The sequence below is a fragment of the Lichenostomus cassidix genome, chromosome 2, assembly GCF_008360975.1.
Source record: "Lichenostomus cassidix isolate B80296 chromosome 2, HeHo_3.0, whole genome shotgun sequence".
NCBI classification, from domain to species: domain Eukaryota; kingdom Metazoa; phylum Chordata; class Aves; order Passeriformes; family Meliphagidae; genus Lichenostomus; species Lichenostomus cassidix.
This window is the reverse complement of record NC_139482.1, coordinates 12,651,275-12,673,904: the sequence shown is the minus strand read 5'-3', so window position 1 is coordinate 12,673,904 and position 22,630 is coordinate 12,651,275. Positions and strand designations below refer to the sequence as shown.

Genomic DNA, 22,630 nt, shown 5'->3' with positions numbered 1-22,630 from the left:
CGGAATATCTTCTTTTCTTGCTACTTCACCAGTTTTGCTATACATATTTTTGCATTACAGATTTCTTACTTAGCAAGTATAACCATTGTCTGAATCTTATCTTCATCCTTTTGCTTTTGTAAGGTTGGCTGGTTGGTCTTTTATAAGTTAAGGGTCATACATTAAGTTATCACATCCATTGAGCTCTGTTTGTTTTTGTTTGGGTTTAGTTCCTTGGCTTTTAAACAGAATATTAACTTACTAACAGAACTGTGATGGAAAACCTGCAACATTTTACTGCTGTTTAAAGTTTTCCTGATTTGTGGGTGGGTGGGTCCAGATGATAGGTTTGAATCTGCAGGTTAGGTCTTTCTTTAGGTTAGAAAGACCTTTCTTGACCCATGAAATTTCCTGCATGAATTTTTCATAAAAATTGAACAGCTTTATTTTTTTTTTTTGTTTCAATTTCCCAGGAAACCCTACATGCTTTGACAGAATTCAGAGGACTGGAAGACTTTGTCTGAAAGCTAAAACTTCTTGATTTGAAAAATATTGCTGTAGTCCTCCTCTGCCATTACAACCTGGATGCCTGCTGGCTGAGGCTGAGGCTGAGGCTTTGACACTATTCTATGACACCTTTGACACTATTCTATGATCTTTACTTTTTGAAGGGAGTGCTGGAAGTTGTTTTGAATCCCTCCAAGTGATCTGTCATCAGAATTCTCATTTAAATGGTAAGTCTAGTTGATAGAGTTCTGCCACATAAAGCAGGTTAGCTAGAGATACTATGAAATTCTACACTAGCATATCTTAATAACATGCTATGTTTTCATTGAAAATACTTTTGTTGATAAGTTTGGCTTTTTGGTAAGAAAAGAAAACTTGCAGAAGCACATATTTAGACATGCCAAAAACCCCCAAACAATCCAACCAGAAAGTGTTTAGCTAAAAGCCTCGTTTCCCATCAAAAATAGATGCAGTGGAAAATTTTCAAGCAGCCCTATATTTAACCTCCTTGGATCAAAATTTGGTTGTTGGACTGAGGGAGGCTTACAGAGTTTTTTGGCTGCTTTTGTTAGGATGTCTGTTTTTTCACTCATGACATCTGCCTGCTTTTCCAGCTATATTCAACCTTGTTATAATTCTTGCTATTGCAGCATTTTAGTGTGTTCAGAGTGCTAATTCCCACTGGACTCAACTTGCTGGGGTATGTGCAAACTCAGTTTCTTTCGAGGGGTGCATCAGTCTTGTTGGTTTTTTTTTTTGGCTGTGTTTTAATAAGAAGATGTGAGTACTGAGCACTGACTGTGCACAAACCAGCATCACTGCAATACAGTTCTTTGCCCAGGGTAGCCTTGCTTTAGCATGTTGTAGATGCAGAAGTATATGAAAGTTTAAGGGATAGTTGGATAAGTGTTGCAGAGAGAAGGTCCATTAGGTAAGATAAATAGATAAATCACATCAGTCGCAGGAATTCTTGAGTGGAATATACTTGAAGGGCTAGGGAGTTATTTTGGGAAAATACTGTACTTGATTTCTTTGCTCATGCTCTCTTCGCTTGACTCTGACTTGCTGCTTTTGGAAGCAGGATATTGAGCTACACGGACCTTTGATCTGAATTGTCATAGCCATCCTTGGATGAGGAGAAGTACGCTGATAAATGAGTAACTGTGGGCTTTGGCCATCTGAAATTCAGCAAAATTTATCAGAAATTAAAATCTTTTCTGCAAGAAAAGTGTAAGTCAGTCACAAAAGGTATGAGCGTAGGGATAGAGAATAGATCGTGATTCTGGAGTCTCAAGCTTTCTGTTGATTTTTTTTTAATGGATTTTGCAGCTTCCATTTCTTCTTTGTTGCTTCTTGTAGAAGTAAGAATTTGCAACAACTATGTCATAAATACAACTGTGAACCTTTTTGTGTGTTCTTCAGAGCTGGTGGGTAGAACATTAGTGTGAGACTCCTGCAAAGTTCACTGGAACTTGTATTCTGACAAGAAGAGAAAACAGAGCAAATATTAAAAATCAGGGAGGAAAATTGTTGATATGATCGACATTAGTTTCAGTATGTGTTACATTCTGTCATTAATTCAGTGTCAGAATGCAGTTTGTTGCCAGAAGCTACCACCAACTGGCAACGTGTGGCATTTCTTAAGCAAAAGTTGGTTGTAATTCTTTATTGCTTGTTTCATATCATAACAACTTCACAGAAATATCTTTCCAGATATTCTTAACTTTATTTTCATGGCAGTTTAATTTAGTTCATGACTGCTAAGCAATACTGTGCTGATTTAGTTTTCATAGGCATTAAGGATCAAATCAGTAAATGTGCATATGCTTAGTATGACAGCAGCTATTTTTTTCTATATTTTTAATAAACTCTTCAGAATTTTTATGATTTCCTGAAAGGAGATATATTTATTTTTACTCCTGTGTGCTTAAATTTACCTGGATGTTATATTGACCAAAATAGGTGGGGTCTCTTTCATTTCTTTTCCTGACATGGCAGACACTTTTTATTCAGATTTCTGTCAGCACAATTTTATTGTTATACATTTTAGTACTAGAAGTTCCCTTTAATTATTTTAGAATCATTTTAAGTAAATATTTGCAAGAAAATATAACAGCCAGACAACATTTGAAAGGAAGAAATAATTTGAGTATTGTTGAGAAATAGGTTAATCAACCCAAGTGTGGCAGGAAGGACAATGGAGAAAGGAAAGCACAATATTGAAGCATCAGAGTGAGCTCATATGGTACCAGCTACTTATGTGTGGAATCTAAATACTTTCTGAAGCATAGTGCTCCACAGTCAATTAGCATTACTTCAAATAATCATTGTACAAGGAAGAAATTTTAGTACATTAGAATTCATGAGTTGGAAAAAGTAAAAAAAACATGTTCATGTTTTCCCAGAAATGCAGTAAAAATATGTAAATTATATTAAAATTAATTTATAAATTTTGTGAAGTTAAAGAAGATATTGTAATCCTGTCTCTAAAGTGTGTCAAGAATGGCAGAATAGTGCAACCTCTCTCACATCATTTGTATGCCTTAATCAGAATTTTTATGATAATGTCAAGAACTGAGAAGCAAATAGAGTTGCCAAATCTGTCCACTCTTGAAACTGGAAGAATTGAGGGGAGTAATTTGGCACAAAATAAACACGAGTTCACAAGTAATTGGACTGACACTATTAAATTGCTTTCATTTCAGTACTAGGTAGTAATTACTTTAACTTCAAGGAAAAGAGAAGATTACATCCTGTAAACTTTCTCATGCAAAATAGTCTGTCCTCCTCCTGTCAGTGATGCTGGTTACTTTAAAATGTCTGTTTGCTTGAGAAAAGGTTTGTCAAATCAGGTCTTTAAATGGAGAGGGGATTAGGAAATGAAAAATCTGGTTTGCAGTGGAAGTTAACTTTTGGGGGTGTGGGGCAGAGAATGGAAAATGAATATCACCATCTTTTAAGTGTTCAGTACTATCAAAACTGTTTTCCTTATGGATAGTCCTTTACTGACAGAAAATTTGTGAAATAGACAGTGACGAAAAATGCTATGGTAAAATAAATATAAAGAATCTAAAGTCAAAACCCAGAGTTAAGGCATATTTGTTTTACAGGTTTAGGAAATTATGAGGATAAACTGAAAAAGTGTTTCTGTGCTTAAAAAGCCTAATTGTCATTGTATATATCAGTCTCTTGCCTGTTTTGTAGACATGTTTGTGCTATCTAACTGGCATTTTGGAAACAAACAATATTTTTACAAGAGTCATTAATTTTCTTCGGGATATAAGAAATAGTTGTTAGCTTTATGGGTATTGTTAGTTTTATGGGTAGTAAATCTGAATTTAATAATTTTCACTTTTAAATAAAATGCTTCATTCTGTATGTAAAACAAAATAACTCCAAGATGCTTGGTTTTGTAATTAACAAATGTCTAGTTGATCAAAAATATGCTCTCTAGTATGATGCACGGAGATCAGGCTAGACTGTGCTACAGAATAATGTGATTATAATGATTTCCTTAAGAGAGCACAAAAGCAGCATCTAAGTTTCAGCTGACGTTTATTGACACACAGCATCCGTTGGGAGCCCCATCAAACTTTCTATTCTTTTCTGTTTACCACCTCCTGCTTTTATTTACAGTCAGCATATCTGTTAATTAGCCTCTGGTAGAGCCAGTTCTTCTAAGAAGATCTCTTGTCTTCCTGGTGATGGCCCCATGAGGTGACCATGTACACACAGTCTGTGAGTGAATTAATCTTTAACTCATTAATTTCAGTGCCTGATTCTGCAAGGTTTAACTACTGGCTTGGTTTCCTGCTCAGCAATTTGTATTTGGAGACTTGTGATCCTTGACTTCTGCTGACCTCAATGTCATGATCACATCCCAGTGAGCTCTCAGCTTCGCATGGTTACCTCACTGAAAATCACATCTTCTTGTAGTTTTTTGGTTTCCTGTGATTGGACCAGAATGCACATAAGATATTGATGACTTCCTCTGTGTCACTGAGGTTATTTACCTAGTTTTCATTGCACATTTGCAGAATAAAATTACGCCTGCACTTCCTCATCTATCTCTGTCACACAATATCTGAATGCAGCATTTTGCGAGAAAATCTGAATAACGTTGAAACACGTGGATCTAACAAGAGGGTGCTCTGGAGGGTACCATATTGTTTTACAGAGCCTCTGTTAAACCTTGTGATGATATTAAACTGTTTAAAGCCACAGTCTGAGTGCTAGATGTGCTCATTGTCGTGCACTTCTCTCACAGCACAGCTTGTTTATTAGAAAAGAAAAATGCTGTAGCTATATTTGAAGGGAAAATTCAGGAGCAGGACTCAGAGATCTCCTGCCCAGGCCCACAGTGTGTGCTAGAAGTGCTTTGAGAGGTGTGGGCTGATCTGTGCATCCCACCTGGGTGTTGGAAATCCTTTTTTTCAGTGTTAATGGTTGTTTGTTTCGCCTGAAACCTAACAAAAGAATGACTGGGCCATTTATTTGCACAGTCAACAGTAGGTAATGCCTTAAGTGATGACCAAGTTCCTCACTTTTGCCTTCTCAGTCCTCCAGTTTAGGAGTAGCCAAACTCTAAAGACTTCAGCATAGGTTACAGGTGCCCTTAAAATCCTGCCCAGAGCAAGTGCAAGTATTAAAAGCCATAAAGTACATGCTGTGGTAATGTGAACTTTTTTTATAATTTAAGGAGAGCTTTACTGATAAAAATTCACCATTTCAGTTATATGAAAAAAAAAAAAAAAGAAGAAAACCCCAACAAACACAACAAACCCAAACCACTCAACCAGCAGCATAATGCCTGGAATACATCCAGCTTTTGTACTGGAAAAGTACCTCAAAGGAGTATGATCTTCTGTCTTTAGTGGGAAAGTATTTTTGCTTATCTAAAAGGTTTTATGCTGGCAGAACTGCATTCCATTGTCTACTTTTTGTGGCTAGGCAGATCCAGGTAAAGTAACTGAGTTTTAAAGGAACTAGAAACCTTAATTCCTTTAAATCAAATTCTTAAGACATCCAAATGTCCAAGATGCTGTCAAAAGAGACGCAAAAATTAAAAATAGAAGGTGAATGTTTGCTACTGATGTTCATGGCTTTGGTGATGCAATGTTGTGACAAAAAATCGATGAAAAAGTGTCAATTAAAGTTTCCCTTACCACCTTTAATTGTAAGAAGTCAATGCTGACTGATCTGTAAATATTTCATGGGGAAAGTTGGCACTGAGGGGAAAGGGTGGGTGATATTTCTTCAAAACATGTTAACTGCTTTTACTTGTTTTGTGGTTGAAGGACAGAGAAATAAGAGATGCTGGAAATGTTTTCTAAAATTAGGGGGCCCTTCATCAGTGTTTTATAGGTACTGTTTAAGCCATCTTTGCTAAGGAGAAGCTCCTTTACTATTAATATGCTGTCATCTTTCAAATCTCATCAAGGCAGCACCAGGATTTTTTTTTGCACAGATTTCCTTTGACATACAGCCTCAATAAATATGGAAATTACAACTTAAATCTCATTTTTTTTTCTTGCAAAGCAGTGCAGTGCCCAAATTCATTGAATTTCAACTTTTATTTTTTCTTAATGTTGAAAGACATATATGCAAATTTTATTAACAATATGCATGATTAAATTTAGCTGTAAATTCCAGTCAGGGATTTTTGCTTTGTTTATTGTCCAAGTCAATATGTCTGTGGAGAAAACCTCCTGCTGTGCAGGAATACATAGTCAGCTACTTGGAAAAGTAGAAAGTTTAATTATGAGAGTTTATTCTGGGAATAGGTAAAGCAAGCACTGGTTTTTGGGTTGGGTTTTTTTATTATGACTTTCACTAACAGAAATTCAGTGTACATGGCTTGTTTTGACACCAACTGTTACCAGACAAACCACTTGATTTTTCTTTAACCTGGTCTTCTATGTAACTGAGAGGTTCTGAAAGAAAGTAGAGGTCATGAATAAATGATGCATTTCTTAAACTTGCGAGGTAGATCATGACATAAATGAAATAAAATCCAAATGAGAAGGGAAGAAAAAAAGCATAAACACATGTATAGCTGACAATATCTTCATTAAAATATACTTTATGCTATGAAGATATTAGTGTCAGATGCAAATTTCTTTTGTTGCTCTCTCTGAAGTGATTCTGATTTTTTGTGTGGTAACAGTGAAATACCCTTATACAAGGTTTTTTGAGCGGTAGGGTAAATTATTGCTGGGGAGTATGTGCTATAAATGATATCCAAACATATTCTTGTGTTAATAACAGAAAGCCCTCCAAGACTGTAGTTACTGGAGTGGCTCCCATGTGTTCAGTTTTTGTAAGTCATTTGCATGGAACACATTTTGTCTAGCTATGTAAAAAAAACCCTCTGCTTTCGAAGAAGGCATTTCTCCTGTCTATTCAGAGTTTATGTAACACTGTAATAATCTGTATTTCTCCTTGTGGTTCAATGCATATTTCTCCTTTCTAAGCCTGTTCAAATGTAATATGAAGAATGTTTTTATGCTAATTCTACTATGGATGATAGTAATTAGCTTTAAGACAATAAAGTTATTTAGAATTATATTATGCATACTGTTTGGGTTCCATGACTTGCATCAGGTGTGTAGGCATGTTCTTTTTCACTTTGCATCTGTGTAGGGCTGATCCATAGCCTGAACTTGCAGGTTCTACAGTAAGACAAATGGTACATGATAATTGTGTGTGGAGAAAGGCTGGGAGCTTTACAGAGGAAATTTCTGAACCTGGACCTAAGTTCAGAATAAGCAATTGCCTGTAACTTCCCTTCCCCCATACTCTGCATTTCCACCACACAACTGCTCTTTACTGAGTCTCATTAAATGGTCCTACGTGTAGGACATTAAATGTATTTATGGTGGAGTGAGAGTTTTGTTCTGAGTCACTGGTGCATCAAGAGTTTCTTGGTAATGTTCTTCTGGTTGCCTAATACAGTGAGACAGGCCCAAGAGAGGCACTGACACTGATGTCTTGTGGGAGCAGTTCTTGAACCTGAATCGTCAGAGATGTGAAGGTGCCTAATTTCCTGTAGAACTGAGGGGGACTTTATGTTCCTAAGTAGGATTCAGGAGCCTAAATACCTTGGAACTCTCCACGTATAAAGCTTAGTTGCAATATAGCCCCTTAATTCCCCACACATCCCTGCATTCTTCCATACATGTTTATCTCATTGGCTATTCACTGTTAATTGGCAGTTTGGATGCTTAATTATGCTTCTGTTTTGGGAGATGTTTCTTCCTATTCTTATCCTGAATTTCTTTAGACTGTCTGTTCTTTTCCAGCTCTTTCCACTCTTACACTTTTTATAGGTAATAAAGGCACTTAATTTCCAGTGGCTGGCTTCCTTCTTACAATGGCACATATGAAATACAAGACTGCTGGTAGTTATAGAGCATCTTGTAAAGATGCTATAAAAGGAATCATTAGGGCTCAAAATTGACAGGTATTTGACTATTTTGTTCATTCAGTCTGTTTTTTGACAAATGTAAGTCCAATATTCAAGTGGCATGTTAGCCAAATTCTACTTCATTTGACTGACAAAAAGTGCAGGGCTATGGGTTTGTGTCATGGGTGTTTAAAGGATGCAGAACCTGTAAAGTCCAGTCTAATGCTTTTGTCACAGGAACTACTCTCTACTCTGCTTTTTGCTCTTCTGGAACTAGCAATAGTAAATCAGGACATAAATCAACATAACACTTTATTCCCATGCTGAACTTTATCTCAGTTTTAGGGGTATGATGCAGTTTGAGTAGTGATTGAAGCACTTAGATATGAAATATGTTTTCTTTCTTTCTAGTCAATAAAGGAATGTTATTTAATTAATTAACTAAAGAAATGAATGTGATTGACTGTTTCTTGTAGCTCAGGGATTTACTCTGCTTGGCTAATCAATGGCCATGAATGTTGATTTTTATCACAGAACATCCTAGTGTGTACTGAGGAACACCCCAGGTGCACCATGGCCCTTGCACTCCACCTCAACGAGGGGTGCTTTCCAAGGGCCTTTTGTTGCCCCACCAGTGCAAGGCCTAAACATATTCCATAAACAACCTTATAGGATCAGAAAGCAACTAAACTGGAGATGGAGAGGATATGGTAAATTATGTTAGGAATAGGTACAGAGCTGGTGATCCTTGAAGGACCCTCTGCAACTCTGCCTGTGGCAGCATGTCTTCCTCCAATCATCTTTTCAGCTCTGGGGTTGTTGCCTGATGCCATGTGGTAGATTTATGCATTTAATTGTCTTGTCTTTAAAGCTATCTAGCTGCTTTCAAACCAGTATTGTTAACTTTCTACCTAACAAAGCAGATTAAAATGAAAGATGTTTGTACTTGGTCAGCTTCTTCCATGCTCTGGCATGTATTTGGGAATTCAATCTATAGAATCTCTTCTTAGAATTACTAAATATTTCTGAGTGCCAAATATAACCAAATGAAATAGCCAGAGGTTAGTAGATTTAAAATTATTTTTAGACTAATCTAAAAATCCCAGCAATTTTTTTACATAGAACTGTTGGTGCCTCCCATTCTCTGGATTTTTTGTGGTATTAATATGGCGTAAATAGACAATTTTTACATGGGAATGCAGAATATAAATGGTTTGCTACTGATATATTTTCTCCTACACTATATGTGTTAATACAGTATCATTCTAGTACTGTATTAATCAGTGTTCATGAGAGTATATGCTGGTGGAAAACATGATCATGGGATTTGACCTCCTTGGAAGCAAGGACATTTCCAGGTCATGAAAGGCCAAATATTCAGCTCTTGACTAGTGTAGAACTCTTTTTCTGTCATAACAGAAATACTGACACCTGGTTTGCACTTGAAAGTGTTATCAAGGAGGCCTGTCAGGGAGGGATATGAATTTTTTGCTGACATAGCTATGCCAGCAAAAACCCCAGTGCAGAAGCTGCATAAGGAGTTCTTTTACCTGTGCATTTGACTTCTCTTGAGGGATAGGTGTAAGTTGCTTGGGAAGAAGAGTCTTGTTGGTGTAATTTCTATATTAACCTTTCTAGTGTAAATCAGCTGTAAGCCTCATCCTGTAGGGACTCCTGTGCCAGTTTATCTCTGCACACAGAGATGATACATCACAGCTTGTGCTTACTTTGCTCCCAAGGATGACCTCCAGAGCAACTCTGGATATCTCCTGTTACTCTTCTGTCAACAAGGCTGTCTTACAGCTGCATGTTGCATGAATAGTGCCTGAAAATGCATGAATTTTCATGTTTGACTCCTGTCCTATTGGTGGTTCTAGTCTTGGAGATACTTTTGGGGCCACACATAAGAGATTGTATGGACAAAATCAATGCTAAACCGAACTACTTTCAGGAAGAAAGGGGGCTGGATGTAGATATAACTATGAAAAGGAGGGAAGGAAATTCCCTAGTAGTGAAGCTTATGATGTGCAACATGCAAACTAAAGGATAAGAAGTACAAAAGTGGAATCTTCCTTGGGTGAATCAGTTCCAGGATAAATAAGCATGTGGGAACACTTGGTAGATCAGGATTGTCCTTTGCTGATGCTACATGCAGTACCATAAATAACAAGTAGTTTTAAAGAAATTGGTGGTAGAACAAGAGAGTAGAAATGGTTTGAGTGGGCTCAGGTTAGGACTTGAAACCTTCCCTTGTTTCTTACAATGCTCTTCCTTTATGCCTCTAATTATCTTTAATTTAGACGTTCTACCTTACTTGGAATTGATGCCCTAAACAGTGGGCTTAAAATGTTTGTTGTGGGAAGGACTCCCTTTCCTCTTGAGGAAAGAGATACCCTAACTAGAAATTACAGCTAACCTCTAGTGTGTAGATATTTTGTATTGGTTAAGTTACTTCATATCATCTGAAATGAAGGCTGGGCTAGATACCAGAATACATCATTTGCACTAGTAGAAATAATTCCACATCACACTCTGCAGGAATTCAGACTTGTTCTATTTTTGGGCTTGAAATGGGAACAGCTTGAACAAGCTAGGTGATGTTTTATTTGAGACAAAGGTTTCTTTTTTCCTCAAAGGTTTTTTCAAGACATGCAGAAAGCCCATTTCAAATAATTCTGCCAGAGACAGAGCTGCATATGTAAGCTCTGTGGCCATGCACTGAGGTTGATTAATCAGCCAAGGTTAATTGAAATAGGTATTTTCATGTGAAGTCCTAGAGACTTACTTTGGAAATGCATGAATTTGTAGGCCTGCAGTCTCCCTGACAGATGAATCTAGTCTTGAGGATTGCAAATTCGATCCCTGCTGTTACCAGTCCAGCCACAGGGGCCATTTAACAAAAGATCCCTGAGTTAATGATTGCTGTTCTATGACAGGGATATTGGACTTATTATACACTGAACACAAAGGTCTCTGATCCATATTTGTGCCTTGTTTCCTGCTTGGGATTCAGCACCACATGGTGGTAACTGTCTGCTTCATGCAGGAAAGCGTTCTGCTGTGATATCAGTGAGCGATAATATCAGAAGAACATCCATTTTCCATGAATTTAAACTATTACCGCAGTTAGGTGCAATTATTGAGAATCCCTGTAGAGTTGTACAAAAAATGTTGTCTCTGTCCAAAGATGTTGATTCTGGAATGTAGCAGTGCCAGTCTGACATGCTTGGTTTGGGGTCTCAGTCGCTGCTATAAATTGAACCCTGGAAAATGGTTACTAGGACTATAAAGTATAGTGCTGCATTTCAAACTCTATTTTAAGTATCAGTGGCTTTGTCAAACTATACGTGTAATTTAAATCGTATTTATATGGTGAAAATATGTTGAAGAGGAACCAACGGAATGACTTCATAACAAAGAATATTGACTTTGCATATTAACTTCATTAACTTAGTGCTGTCTCATGTGTATTGGAAAATTGTTCAAGTGAGAATAATAGCTTTTGAACTACTTACAGGCTAATAGGTAGTGATTGTAGTCACTAAGACTTTGAATAGCTGTGGCTGTTGATTACACAGATTAAATGTGAGTGCAGTTTTCAATATGGGTGATTTTCAAAAACCTCATTTTCTGTCCTTCATTTTGACTTTCATGGCTAATGACACTGACTTCTAATGCATATTAAGTTCTGAGAGTGGGAAATTAAATTCCTCTTCTTCCATCTCATAGTAGAGACATGGCTGCAGAAGCTTGCCATATGCTTATTTTAAATTGTTCAAGATTGAAGCTGTCAAATATAAGGTTGCATTAATGGTAATTCTCATACAGTGGGACACGCTCTGTTTAAACAGCTAATTGGTTATAGATGTTTGTAGTGTTCATAGCACTAATTTTTTATTCACTCCTTCCTTATGTTTTTTTCTCTTCATATCTGAACTGTGTGCTTGTCTCTTTGCATCCGCTGTGATTTCTCAGTGAATGCTGGTTCCCAAGTTCTTTCTCTATTCTCTCCTTTTTTTTTTTTTTTTTTTCTCCAGGGCCTAATTATGAAACAGCTTCAAATAAATACAATTTTTTAACAAAAAACATTCTGCTTCCTGTGAACAATGGGCTGAATTTTTCTCTTTATTCTTGGGGAGTTCTTATTCAGTTGGAGTGCTTTGCAGTTGGCTAGGCCTGAGATTTCTGGGAGCTGTAATTGTGTCTCATTAATTCTTACAGTAATGTAGGGTAACTATAAGGAGCATGCAATTAGTGGTCTGGTCAATGAATAGAGCAGTTAATCAGCAGACAAAGGATGGGGCTCAGGACCTATTAGGCTGAAAGGAAGTGTTACTATTGTCACAGGCAGTAGGAATGCATGCAGACATGCCTTAAAGTTGAACTGTTTAAGGGAACTGTGTATGTCTTTTTGATAAACCAGTTTTCCTACCTATTCCACTACTTGAGAGAGATTCATTTAAGCTTGCCTGCTAGAAGTCAGAGACCATAGCAGAGGTTTTCAACAGGCTGAATTGACTGCTTCGTGTATTCTCTCACCTTAACAGAGGCAGCCCCAGGGATTATCAAAAATAAAAAGTGGCTGAAGAGATGTAGGGCATCCTTAGCTGTTCCTCCTCCTCGGAAAAATGGTCGGTGAATGTAAAGTTTAAATCAGCCATTGTGCAGATTGTCACTCAGTCATACTCAGCATGTTTGTCTTCATAATGAACCTTGTTTGTTCTGAATGGCTGTGCTTTCAGTGCATGTAAATGTATGCAAATACTCATAACAGCTTAAAAATGGTGGCTCTTATGGTAACAAATTACCTCTCCTACTTTTATGAAGACCTGACTTTTACTATATCTAGGGTTTAAAATGCAAAAATGACTCCAACTTTAGACAGTGCTTTGGGGTTTTTCCTTTGCCTCAGATCAGAACTTCCAGTTGTTTCTGCCTTTGAAAAAATATGAACCTCATGAATCATGTGAAATGTTATGACATATGATGATTATTAAGAAAAAGCTTTATCAATAAAACACTGCCCTTGAGTAAGTCTTATTTCTATTAGGCAATGCTTCAAATAAAAAGTAATTTCTTCTCTTAAGTTAAGCAGACACTTGGCATAAAAACCCAGTAATTAAAATAACTTTTTTAGGGAAAAAAGGGAATTGAACTTTAATAATTAACTTATATTCAGAGCCTAGTGTTTTTCTCAAAACTGAAAGTAATTTTTAACTGTCTTCTTTGTATTAACAGGTCTGTGGCTTTATCTCTTCTCATGGTATTCACATCAGCAGCAAGTAACGTTAGAAGAATAAAGTCTCTCAGGCTTTATATTAAGGATTCAATTATTCTGTATAATTAGCCCTGATTTGTTAAATATTTGAAACATTTTCTGCTCTTAGGTATGGAACAGCGTACTGGAGTGATCAAAACCACAAATAACTTGTACCTTTACTCAGAAAATGCTTTTTTATCAAATAATAAGGAAGATTAAGCCTAAGTCTCTCTCTTTTTCTGTTTGGATTTTATTCCTACAAGAAATATCACTTTTGTCCACAATCTCTCGTGTATTTCTATTCCCTTGAAATACAAAGAGGCAATGGATTATGGTATAAATTAGGTAGATTTAATGAAATTTATGAGTTGTAACTTGTGCCTTGAATATAAAATACTTGAGTGAGGAATAAGGTATTTTGCTGATGCCATTATTGTCACCTGTCTGGTTTTTTCATTCTTCTGTGCCTGTTTTTGAAACACTTAGGAGCTGTGGAGTCTTGGGAATAACAGTTTCTGTATGCCATACATAGCAAATCTTTCCAAGGTCATATTTTTTTTTAACAGTGTCTCCTTTTAAATAAGCAGGGCAGACCTACCCTGCAGAATGAGAAAATGGTATTACTTCCACACTCAGAAGCTGGCTGTTACCTCATATATATGCTATTTTCCCATTTAATTAGAAAGTGATTTCTCATTTGGTGTCACACAGCATCAAAAATGTTGCTGTTCAGTGTCACTGGTAAGCATCACAGTCTTAGTGGAAACTACCTCCCCCCTGCCTACCCCAGTAAAGTTTTTTCTGTTGAAACGTAGATTCTGTCATGAGGGACTATTGATCTGGAAGGGGTCTTGAACCAAAGTCACTCAGATATTATTTGGAGAGGTAGCAGATTAATTGTTGTCTTCCAAAAGACCACAATGTTATGTCTGGAATGGGGCTTGTGATAGAAATTACAAGCATTCCTTGGTATGTAAAGATTGATGAAAAGTATTTAATCATTTTGTAAATTAACAAAATATCCATCTCTGTATCTCTGTTTACATAGACCTATGTGTATTTTTACTTAGCAATAAGAGCTAGTGTTACTCTGATGGACAGAGTGGAGTAAGGTAAATTAAACAGCTCTGTTGCTGTATTGAGAACTTCTCTTCTTCTTAATATAGTGTGAATCTTATCTGGTGTACCTGGCTTGTTGAGCAAGTCTCCAGTCTGCAAGAGTCCCAGGGCAGAAAAGTTCATAGCTGTGAGCTAAAAATGTATACCAATGGAATTTAAAGTGTATTATCTTTAAAGAAATCCTTCTGCATGTGTATTGTTTCTTCTGATGCAAGGTGACATTGATGATTATAACATAAACACATGGATTTTTCTCTCTAATTTAAGCTCATTGTCTATACTTCTTCATCTGTTACCAGAACAGAGAGAAAATATTGCTTTCTGGCCAGTTGCCCCACGTGTTTTAAACTTTGCTCATGAGTATTTTTGTTAAGTGTCAGGTCTGACCTTGTTGAAGTTGTTGCTTAAGCTGATACTGTCACCAAATCACCCTCTCTTTATGAAAGAGATACTGATTTTAAAAGATGGCTGACGTGAAATGAGGGGATTCCCTCCATAGAGAAAATTATTCCATTATAACTATTTCACATATTATCTACCTATCCTGAAGAATCATCTGGGAGATCAGGCTGTGGTGCACACAACCAGTAAGTAATTTTCTCAGTCAGCTGAGCAATAAATCTGTAGCATGTACAATACTGCTGAGAAAAATAGACCATAGAAGTCATCAGAATTTTTTACCTGAGCTTTGGAAGAGTAGGCTATTTAAGTCCAAAACTCTGGCTCTAAGAGTGCCTTCTTAATTGCAGTCTAGCCCTGGTGACACCTAAACTCCATCAGCACCTTTACTGTTCCCTGGTGCCTCCATGCTGGTTGCAAGGTCCAAACCAGCTCTGTTTTGGCAGAGCTTGTTGCCCTGCTCTGTCAGCTTGACTAGGATCCAGGAAGCTGATGTTATGGGATCAGAATTACCTGGGACAGCTGATCTGGTAAGCGTTCCCAGAGCACACAATATCCTTGGACAGCCTCATCTCCTCAGGAAATGCAGTGACAGCAGCTGCTGCTGTGAGAAAGATGGAGCAGTTCCCTTTTAAATAACATTATAGTGGCTAGATAGTCATCCAAGAAATGTCTGAGTGGGCTTGTATCCATGCTGTGTATTGCCTTGCAGGCTACCCTAGCTCCTAGAGTAGAGGCTAGACTGAGCTAGCAAAAGAAAATGGTTTTAGTCCTTTAATGTCTTTACATATGAAATGGTTTGTCAGGAATTTGAACCAGAATCAATTCAGTGACCCAGAAGAGAATATGGAGTATTGGTGTGCAGCATGCTCTGTGCAATTTGTCACAGCAAATAAGCTGTGCTATAGGCTACTTGCTGCCACTGTTATATCACATTTTCTATATAAAGTTTCTTTAGCAAACCTGCCTGAAAGAGCATTAGTTAAAATGGCTAGGAGCAAGAACAGGTAGTCCTTCTGATGGCTGTGCTGAAAGAAAATTTCTTGTGACTGTTGATCCTTATTTCACTGTAGTCTGTAGGAAAGTAGGAAGTAAAACTCTTTCTGACTAGGAATTGTTCCACCTGTGTTTGAACTGTGGTGATTTGGGTGATCCATGTACCTTGTAGAAATTATGGCTGACATTGTGACATTGTCACTATATTGCAGAATTTGTCTGCATATCTGCTTTAGCTCCCAAATGCTTGGTGGCAGGATAATGAACACTGTACTTTGTGAACAAGTTTTGACTTGCATATCAGAAGGGCTTGTGGCATTGGGTAGAGTTGTTTTCTTGCAAAGACCTAGAGAATGATGCAGTGCAGGAAATGTCCACATTGGCAATGGCATGATGCAAGGTATTAATTTACAGACAGAGATCAAAGAAACATTTTTCCTTTTTAAAGAATGAAATATGTAACTGAAGGACCAGAGGAGGGTAGGGGAACTGGTCTAACTCTAAAGGTGCCCTGTGTCCTTAAGACAAATTCTAAAATCCATGAGAAGGATTTTGGACAGTATGAACTGCTCCCAGGGGTAAAGTCCACAATCAGTATTTGCCCAGAGCTGACATGCCTCAGGTTGAATCTCCTCACTGTCAGCTGCTGTGCCTGCATCAACTTCAAGTTTCATGTGATCCCTGAGTTGCACATAACTTTCCTCCTATCCACATTTATGTCTTACTATCACAGAGGAGGAACAGTCATACAGGATCAGACTAAACATCTGTCTAGCTGGGTATCCTGTTTCTGACAGCAGCCTGGGGTAGCGTATAAGGAAATGTCAAGCACGTAATGATCCCTTCTTGGTGTACTCTCCTACCTTCTACTGAATCATGGTTTAGGGACTTCCTGAGACAGAGATAATGTTAACATTTTTCATCCCTCCCTCAGTTCCATTAGTGGCGCAAGCCTTGGAGACTTACTTTCTATTTTGTTTAACAAGTCCTATGTCTTTTGTTTAAGAAAGGTATTTTTTTTTAATGCTGTATCTTACACAAGCACTCTTTTGTACAATGAACTGTAAAGCTCATATATCTTTTTCCCTGTTTAAATTCCTCTTTGGGATTCTTTTCTTCCTTGATATCTACCAGAATAAGTTTGTTGCTAATTTATTTCTATTTACTCTGTTAGTTAGCTGCTCATTAATGTGAGGGGAAGGGTGTGGGGGATCCCTAGGGAAGCTGCTGGCTCTACAGGCTCCAGCAGGATGGCTCCATTTTAGCTGCTGTGCTAGAGAACAGGGAGGAGTTAAGGTGCTTAGTCCAAGACAAAATTTTTGAAAACTAACAGTTCCAGGAGCCTTCAAGTCCAGAAACCTCGCATTTCTCTGCGAGACAAACTTGTTGTGCAACCCAAGTCCCAGTATGACAGGAACCAAGGCCAATTGCCACTGACACGGGTTTTGAATGATGTGGATAATCAAACAGTAAAATCATTTACTTGGCCTCTGGTACCCAGCAAGTTGTGACTGGTTCTTTTCTAAATCCAACCTTGTCTGAAAAGGATAAATGGTGCTACACTGCACACTGCCTTCCCTCCCCCTTCTTCGCAGCAGGAAGTAAAAGCGTCTGCGGAAGAACTTCGGTGTGAGCAAACACAATATTGAGCCAGGAAATGTTTATGCAACAGCATGTGAAAACCTGAAGGAAAAAGTAGATCTAAAAAAAATCCTGTACCCAACAACTACTTCCCTCTACTCATCAGATGTAAAGGAATTTAAAATTTCTTGGTATTTTAGTGCATGTGCTTTTAAATTAAAAGAAAAACAACAACAATAACAACCCCCCCCCGCCCCAAACTTGTAGTGCTACTATATATCTGAGTTAGATCAGTTCTTTTCCACTTCAATATTTACCTCTTCTCTTGGAGAACTCAATAGACCAGTGTTGGTTTCAGGACAAGTGGATCCATCTCCTCTGTAGCTGTAGATGTATAAGTCTCTGGGCTCCTACGGCTGAAAAAATAGCCTTTACAACCAAACTGTGGCAACTATAACAATTCTGACTAGGGAAATTCTCACCTAGATTTAAACGAATAAGAAGGGAGGAGGCGATCTCTAAAAACTTCATACATGGGGAAAAGAGTAAGAAATATTACTGAGTCATTGTTTGTCACATAGTTGCCAAAATGCAACTCTTTGCTATGACAAAGAGTTTATGATTTTTTTCTAGTGCTACTTTTGCAGGCTGATAGGTTTAAGTGGAGTGATTAAGCCTCTGGAACACAAGATGCAGTTTATGTGTCAGCTAATCCAGGCTGACCCCAACTTTCTAGTCTCTGTGGGAAGGTTCTCTTCTGCTTCAGCATCTTGTCAGCTACTTTGAATGCTCTTAATCCTACTCATATTTTGTGGTATAGGCCAGGCCAAAAATGTGTTCTCATAATTCAGGCCAGGCAAATTACAAAGGCTTTGCCTGCTAGGCATGCTCATTATTTTATTGCTCAAATGTTTCACTGTGAGAGCAATGTATTGTTCCTCCTCTGTCATAGCAAAAACAGGCTAGGATCACCTGCTTTTCCATTGTCCCCCTCATGTCCAGTTCTCAATAATTTTGATGATATGCAGCTCTCTTTGTGCATCTCTGTTTATCAGATTATTTTCCCCCGTCCATCAAGTGCACCTCTGATTTAGAATCCTCCTTTGTTGCCACATGTTGTCCCTACTGCCATTCATCTCTCAGGGTCTGTCAAATGTTGCTGTGGTTATTGACAAACAGATAAAAGGGTCTGGTGAGTGACCTGCTACAATAAACTAGAAAAGATCTTTCTATCATGAGTGAGTTATGCCCTGGTTTTGCATTCTGTTCCTAAACACTCGCTTGTTGGGGCCAATTTTCAATGGATTGATAGTAGGCTAATTTTACATCTGGATCTGAATGACTTTGGGGTACAGCAGGTTGGAGGGCACTTGTTAGAGGCCTAGGAGCAATGCTAATCTCTTATCTTTTGAGGTTTTCAGTCATACAGAGTGATGTAGTGCTTAAAAAAGGTGTGTTTAGACATTCAGGGATGTGATTTTTGCTTATGCCAAGGAACCCTTCCCATCCTTTGGAAAAAAACCCTGGTAATAAGTTAGGATTTGGAGGTGAGATTTTTTTATAAGTAAAAAGTTTTGTTTATTATCCTCATGGATTGGACTAATACCTATCAATAAAGCAGACTATGCTGTTGCTGGGAACTGAGCTTTAGGCATAATTTAATGAGTTACTATTTTTGGGAAATAAAACCATGCACATTCTGTGTTTTACATGAATGTGTCTGACTTAAAAAACCCCAACTTGCTGCACTTAGATGGAGTACAGCACTCCTTCTTTTCATCCACTTGTTTTCTTTATGATTTATTTGAATGAAGGTAGATATTGAGTTAGGGGACTCAAAGACAATGCATATATGCCAGAACCTCAGTCAGAATTAGAGACTAAAATTAAAATAAAAATTATAAGTATATACAGCTGTGGTTACATTAGAGTTTTTATGTTTTCTTTGCTGGCTTGTTATTAAAGTTTTTTTGGTTTTGTTTTTTTTTAGTTGGTTTTTTTTTGGTTTTTTTTCAAAGTTATGACAAAGGTAGCATTGGCCTCCAAATGTTGAATCTTTCCCTGCATTTCTGGTTTGGAAAACTTGCACTGTGCTTCCTCCTCATAATACTACTGCTACCTCTACTATTTCTACTGCTACTACTTCTGTTAGCAATAATTACAGTTTAGTAGTGTTTAAGACATGCTAACTACAACAAGAATACACAAAGGAGATGTCTTTTGTTTTGGGGAACTTACCTTCTGACACAAGAGACAAACCAACATACAGATGGAAACTGTATTCAGTAGTACATGGTATGGAAACTGAGCATATTATTAGCAGTATTGTTACTGCAGTTTTTAAAGGCTTTGAGTAAAAGGTGAGGATGGAGGTAGACTTGAATAATGATGTTTCCATCTAGTTATTTCTGGGGATTTCCTGCCTCTGGGGGAGAACATTGTAGAATGCAGCAACATGCTTGATTACTTAGGTGAGTGAGAGGCTTATCTAAACCACTTACATACAAAGGTCTGAAGAATGGGCTACATATGCAAGTAAAAAAATGAAGTATCTTATGTTTTAAGTAGTAGAGCAGCCTGTAAACAAGTGATACCCTGATTACAGTTAAGGAAGGGCATAGGTCCAGCGAGTCATGGATGAGCTCTCTTAGTCTCCAAGGCCGGGTTCAGTGCTCTTGGGCACTGCCTTTCTGTGCTGATGGTCTGGAGAGGTGGGGCTGAGGCTTACAGACACCCAGAGTCTGAATCCACTCCTCCACTCCTGCTTTATCTTCGTAAGGTGAAGTGGCTGTTGAAATACGACTTTGTATGTGTGTTAATCATCACCTGGTTCATTATGAAACTTTCTAACCTTTCAGTAGCCCTGCCTGAGATGCTCTCTCCCATCCCTGACACATTGCCAAGAACTCAGCATTTGTATCCAGCCACAGATTAGCTGTTTTTTTGTACAATATCATATTGCAGCTGCTCCTAAAGTTGCGGTTGCAAATCCACATTCTGGAATTGTAGGATGATGTGCCCATTCATGCATGCTGCTGATACTCTGAATTGTTAAGGTACCAAACACAGAAATGAAGAGGCCTTGAGTAACTATAAGCAGGATGAACAGTGGGCACAACTTGCCAGAGCAACTTTTAATGAAAGTGGAGGCAGGCTGTTAGCAAAGTGTCATACAGGAATGGCTGAAACTTACCTGACAGGTTCTAAGCAAAATTTAAGAGATATAAATAATTTTTTTGAATAGTCAATTTATCTTGTGTGCTGAGCATTCACTGCAGCCTCTCCATTAATTCATCTGCCAGATTTATTGTGCTGCAACTCTTTCACTTGCAATGTTCCTGCCTTTCAAATCAAGACTTTCAGCCTGCCTGCCTCCTCTTCCTCATCCTTTTGCATGAAACTTCCCCTGCCCCTGACCTGCATTGCAAAGACTTGGGAGCCAGCTGTCCTATATGTTAAATTAGAATGGTAATAATGCAAGACCAAATAGTTCAGCCGCTTTGCTGTCCTTTTCACTTAAGTTATGAATTTTAAATAATATATATTCCCTGAAATGATATCAGTGTTTTACTGACATGTAGTTTACCACTGGGTTAATTTGTTGTATTTTTAAAACCCAATGCCTGCTATCTTATCCATTGCTTTATAGATGTGTAGAGGGCTCTGAAAGTCTCTACATGGTGGAATTTAGCAGTGCATGATACATTTTATTCGGATTAAGAGCTTGTAAATTAATATAGAAGTTCTGAGAGCTTCAGAATATACCTGCCTAAAAAAATAGCAGTAGTGACTTGATATGATATTTATATGTTTGCTTTTAGTTTGCAGAATGTCTGTTGGAGACAAGCTTCCTGCTAGCCAATTTATTTTTCAGATAACACGGACTGTCAAGAAGTACATTCAGAAGGAAAACACAGTAATTAATTTGTCACTGAAACCTGAGGGGTCCTCTTCCTCATATAGGTGATAATGAAGGTTTTGCATGTAATTAGCAGGAATAATTAGCACATTTCTGGTAACAAATAGACTGAGTGGTTCTCTGCAAACAAATTAATTGTTGTGCTAACACCGGCAATTGTCTCTTTATTGTCTGACAATGCCCCTTGTTTGCACTAAAGCCTATTTCCGACCTTAGCAGCTTTTCACAAATAGGAAAGAGAATCTATAAAATTGTACCACATCCGTCTGCTTTTAAGAAACTTCAGGACCACCAAGGGACTTGTTTGTTGAGACTTGCTAAACAATTTGTAATCGTGAACGTGTGTTTCACTATATTAACAAATGGATTGTTCAAATCAACTTAGTGGGTAAGCCAGAAAACCCACACTAATTAATCAAATGCTACTCTGGGCATCTAGGAAAAGAGATGTCTCTGAAAAATAATAGAGCAGTAAATTCATAGCAAAGATGAACAAATCCCAGAATTCCACACATAATCACACAACCTAGCAGAGCTGTTTTTATGTGGTAGATGTCCCTCATAATGCAAAATCACACTGTGGTGTGTGCACCCTTTGCTTCACTGCTGTTAAAAGTGAAGGTCAGCTAAAACATATCCTCTGAGCAGTCTTAGTTTAGACAAGGCTTACTCCACATATATTCCGTCTTGATTTGCTTTTTCAGGAGATCTAAAAAGCTACTATTGAGCTAGGCTTTATATTTCACTTGTTTTGTTTCATCCTTTTCTTCCCCCCTGTGTTTCTTCTGTTTAGGCACAACTGTCATCTCAGCAAGAAGCTTACATTAGCTTCTGGATCTTCATAAATATGGAAACTGTTGGTTATGGTGAAGTCTGCAGATAGATTTCAGCCATGTGCCTCTGGAGGGGAGAGGAGAGGAAAGGGAGAAAATTTAGTTTGAAGATGGGATGCTGTGTGTAAAAGGTTGGGTAAAATAATAAATTTTATTTAAGGAAAGTATTATGGGCACTTCTATTTTTTGCTACTGTAATAATTCTCCAGTCTGCCTCTGGAATGGCAACAATAAGAGTATAACTGATAGGTGTTTCTTTTTCTTTGAGGGTAGGGTTACTGTGCTTTTCCAAAGTAGTAGCTCATTATTTCTTTTCAAAAGGAGTATTTATACTGATGTATATTTTGATTTTTATATTTTCTTTTTTTTCTCACTTTTCTTGAGTAGCCATGGCACTGCAGTGCAGTTAAATCTTGGAACATAATGCCAGCAATTTTTGGAATTAATATATCAAACTGCAGCAGACAAACTAGTCCTGCATTTTTCAGTGAGAAATGTTGTTTAATAGCAATGGTTAACTAAAATTTAAAAAAGAGAAATCTTCAGTTTCCTAAACTTGTGTTTTCTGGCATTATACATCAGTGGAAATTTAACTATTGGATCTACACATCTTCTTTTCCTGCCTTTTTGGA

General features: G+C 37.6%; 1 long non-coding RNA gene across 1 annotated transcript in view; it reads left to right on the top strand.

Moving 5' to 3' along the window:
• The first annotated feature begins 612 nt into the window (after positions 1-612).
• The window catches only part of LOC146440816 (uncharacterized), a 111,631-nt gene continuing 89,613 nt past the window's right edge, over positions 613-22,630 (top strand). Inside the window, exon 1 of the long non-coding RNA XR_014849678.1 lies at positions 613-713. This is a non-coding gene — a long non-coding RNA (uncharacterized LOC146440816). The remainder of the gene's footprint in view (positions 714-22,630) is intronic.